The sequence below is a fragment of the Linepithema humile genome, chromosome 7 (genome assembly GCF_040581485.1).
Source record: "Linepithema humile isolate Giens D197 chromosome 7, Lhum_UNIL_v1.0, whole genome shotgun sequence".
In the NCBI taxonomy this organism is placed as follows: Eukaryota; Metazoa; Arthropoda; class Insecta; order Hymenoptera; family Formicidae; genus Linepithema; species Linepithema humile.
This window is the reverse complement of record NC_090134.1, coordinates 2,080,032-2,084,898: the sequence shown is the minus strand read 5'-3', so window position 1 is coordinate 2,084,898 and position 4,867 is coordinate 2,080,032.

Below are 4,867 nucleotides of genomic sequence, written 5' to 3'. Positions count from 1 at the left end.
TTGGTTGATGAATTACCGCCCCTTCCGATGACAAACGAGTCGCCATTTCTTCCCACCGGCAGTACTTCTCACCATCCCTGTCTTTCCCTCATTGTCATGATAACTATTCGCGATAACCAGTGAAAGTTCTGTTAATTTAACTTTAATGAGTTTGCCCTGACTCGGGAAGTAATTTGATCAGCAGTTTCTATACTTTATCCTACGCCGGTCTCCCGATGCTATCATCTTTTCTATTTAACACACGAGCCAAATAGGGATATAAGACGGTCTATGCTTAATTGGCTCAATTTTGATAATCCCTTACCGTTGTAAATAAGGGTTCGGATTATCGTTAGCATTACAGCTAAGCTCGAGCTCACCCGCACTGTATCCAAATCAACCCGCATCAATATCGATTGATGCCACTGATTGATGGCCTGTTTGTATAGCCGTTACACGGGGTGTCCTGCGAGGAAAGATGCAAGATGTTACCGAAGATGACAGTTTCCGATCTGCGGATTATCAATAAATTGAGCAATGAATAAAATAACACGCGTTCGACACGTTCGAAAATTCCAGATAAGCGTTTCATCATTATCGGTGGCGAATAGTGAGCTATAAATTTCACTTTTATTTTTAGCAAACATGATTTATCCGACATCCATAAAATTCTGCTCTGAATTAATCTAAAAATATCAAACGATTGCAAATATCAGAAGCAAAATATATATCTGAATTAATCCAAAAATATCATACGATTGCAAATATTATAAATAAAATGTACATCCGACCAGATTTCAATGCGTAATCGCTATCATTTGTAAAGCATTGGCACACTTTCTCATCTGACACCCTATAAATGGCGTGTAAATTCGCGCTTATTGACAAACGGTATCGGTTCGCACGAGAGACACGTAAACAAGATGAGAAAACGACAGAGAAATTGAAGACGATCGATTTGCTTTGTTAATTATCGTATAGCGAGGCATCGGCGTGCATGAAAAGCGGATCCGTGAAGCTACAAATCGAGAACAATTTCTACTTTTGTAGGATAAACTCGCGCAATGTTAATTATTCGATCTCAGCGAACGAGTAATTTGCCACCTATTCCCTTCGTCCCTTCCGTCTTGTTTCCTTTTCTCTTTGCCTCTCCACTTTCGCTGCAATCTGATCTACGATAACCAGTAAGTACGATACAATACACGGACCTTCGAGAACAATGTACACGCGATACAAAAGAGCTGGTGATTAACTACATATAGTTTGTCGCGCCAAAGAGCGTCTGCGTATACCTAAAAGACCATATAAAACTCTTTCACCCGAAAGAGAGAGAGAGAGAGAGAGAGAGAGGGAAGGGGGAGAGAGAGAGAACATTATAAGTTCATTTTTAATTAATTATGACAAAAACATGGTAATTAAAAAGCACTCAAAATAAATAATAAAATATCTCATTACTCTTGTTTTCGAGAGCAATCTTTCGGCGTTAAGTCGCCAAAGTTTTCGCTCGCGCTTCTCCTTTTTGCTCCGCGCTCTTGCTTCACCCTCCCGCATCTGCTACAACTTTTACTTCAACGTGTTTGCGTCCATCAAGATTTATTTCGCGTATACTTCCGTGAGTACCGACAGAAAGTTGATGGAGAGAACTATAGAAAATACATATAGCGCTGTCGACAAGAACGAGCGGTAGTAACGGCGTCGAAATGCACGTTTCGCGTTTTGCGAAGTTACACGACGAAAGTTATAATGCTAACTACTCGTGCACCGCGCGCGCACCCTTAAATTGCCATTTTCTCCTCGTGAACTAAAGCGAATAATACAATGTGGCTATATTAACAGTGTATAACGGCAAATTACAATTTACTGTGTGAATTATTCGCGTGTAGCTGTGAACGGAATGTCATGCAGTCGCGGCGCGCTCGCAAACACACAAAAGTGAGCGCGCTTATTCGGACAGCCGAACGTTAACGATCAAACGTCAAATTGATTTTCCACGGTGTGTGATTGGCGGCATTGTCGAAATCGAAATTAATTTGTGCGCGCGCGCGCGCGCGCGAGGATACTTTTACACGTCGAGCGCGTGGTTAATTAACTGTGTCGATTAATTAGATAGCAATATCTCCAATACACATCGCCGCTGCGTTCCTGCAGCTACGAATTTTCCATCCCCGTTAGCTGGCATACACCCTTCGACTGCGGTTGATTTTCCCCTCATTATTCATCCGTTGAATAATTACTGCGTTATAATTACGGAGTGTTTAGTAATTAAATCAGGAGGGAAACAGATATCTTCGGTGTAGCGGCGTTTTTGGAAATTTAATTGCAAATTCATGCCAAATTCGATGACAATTGTACGGACGTGTGCATCATCGTCGAATATTGACGATAGTTTTGTCTGTCGGCGGCTGACTCTCTCCAATAGCTACATTATTAAACAATTAATAAACAAAATTGAATTATTTATTCCGCAAGTTCATCTCTCGTTATTGAGCGTTCGAGTGTTGCGGCAGGATCACCCAGCTCCCGGGGACGCGCAAATTTATAATTAACGCGTCATTTGTTGTAAACCGCAACGATGATTACATATTCATTTTACGCGATAACAACCAAACATACATTTTTGATGTCGCGCTGACAAATTGACCGGTGCTCCTTGAAATTGCATTATATGAAAGTAACGAAGCGTATGTGCATCGCCGATACATAATTCATCGATGGTAGAACTCATCCTTGAAATTTACGTATATAGCCGCCGAAAGATAAACCCCCGATGCATCGTTCTTTTTAACATCGCGCCGATTGCGCGTTGTAATTTTTACGCCTGAATCCACAATAGGTTCGAGTCCGCATGTGCGTGTGTGCACCAACGCGCGCGATATTTTTGGCATTATAAAAAATTCCAGCTTTTTTTACGACGTAGATATTATCGTGACATTTTTCTCGGCCTTGCATTCGTGACGCTGTTTATACCGGTGGTATCCAGCATATTCAGCAAGCCAGTTTGCAGTAGCGAGAGGCGCGCAAAATAACAAGATTTTCCCTCGTTAGATACAGTATATAAATGTAATTTGCAAAAATTTACATATTTCAGAAATACTTGATACACAAAATATTAGAAAGCGTTGTAATATACTGGATTGTACAATGAGTTATGTCAGATTTTTCAATAGATTTCAATAGGTTTTCTATTAAAAAATTCAAAATTATTTATTAGCCAATATTTTTTCAAGTAATCTAGAAAAGTGGCAAATAGTCACCCGATGCTAGACGGTCAATTTTTCATATTAATATGATTATATGAGATATCCATAAAAGCATTTTTACGTTTGTTGATTTTATATATTTATTTATTATAACAAGATTGAAAAGTTTTTCAGTTATAGAATCGAATTTGCATATGAATTTTTTGCACCATTTTTTCCGGAGGATTTGGCGAATAAATTCGTGAAACCGGAAAATGCCTTTATAGACACACGTGTACCTATAGATAAATGTTATTGCTGCTCGCGAGCATGCGCCCCATACGTTTTGCGCTACAGTACAAAAATTAGAGCATCGTGACAGGCGGTAACGATATGTCGAGAGCATGCACGCGAACGTCAATTCAAGGCTATCGCATGCGTGAGAAGATATATGCAATATTTTATGTTTTGACGATATCGCGCTGTATAACGTAGAAAATCAGTCTGGCGTTTATTGGGGCGTGACAGGCGAGCTTCGCCATCTTGAATAGCATTAAAACGATTTGCAAATACATCGCGTTATGACATTTTTCCATTAAAGCCCGCAGTCCGGCGTAATTATTTCTGTCGAATCGAGATTAGGAGAACAGCCGTGGGACACGCGAGCGTGGAAACGCTTAGATATGATTCTCGGAAGATTATTTTATTAAGTCTCTCTGGATTATAGTAACTTACAATCGCAGAAATAGCTCGACCTTAGCACGACGCGCAGAATAACTTTGTCGGCCCGCGATTTATAGCCGTGAGTGATATATCGTGGGGGTTAAGTATAATATTCTTGTGTTACGGTGCGAGGTCGAAACGCGAGCAAGAATAGCGTTTATAGCGCTTCAGTTTGTCAATTTAATCCGCGATCTTAATTTAAGCGAAATCGACCAATCCGTCAATGCGCGTTCATTCATCCGATCACGTACGTTTCTCGCTTCCATTAAGAGACGAAGCTTCCATTAAAAGAACCGAGTACTGTAACGTACTGTGCCGTTTGTTCGTGTCACTATCGAGTGACTTCGCAAAGGGGAACGAAACGACCTATTGGTAATTGCATTAAGAGTCAATGGTAATTCGTGCCGTCATCCGCCGACGGACGGACGGATGAGCGTGAATTTCTGAGTCTATCTACTGCTTGACTCTGAGTAGTATCTATAGCGATAGAAAAAAGAAGAAAAAAAAAAAAGAGAACGCACGGACAAGCGCGGAGAAGGCGAGATGGGAAATCGAGAGAAGAGAAAAGATAGTCTCGCAGGGGCGATCAAATTATCGGGAAATGTACCTCAAAAGGGGTGGTCCTTGCCGAAGAGAGCGGTTAAATTATCGCGGTGAGGAATCGCGAGCGAAGTAGAGTGAAGTGAATAGCACAGTGTGCAGTAATATTTAAACAGACAAAAACAGAATATTCGAAAGTATGTATTTGCGCAATTGTCGACTAATTGCCGACAATGAGAAATTGCGGCAAAAAATTGCAAATAGCAATGCTATTTTACATTTTAAATGTCAAATGCAATGCCTTTGCGATTGAAATATTACGTGTAGAGTAATAATTAATATGTTTCGCTTGATATCTGACTGCCTACAGATATCTCGACACGTGGAAACGACGCCGATATGTATTCGCTTCAAAAAAGAGAGGTTTAAACTTTGCAGAATTTGCA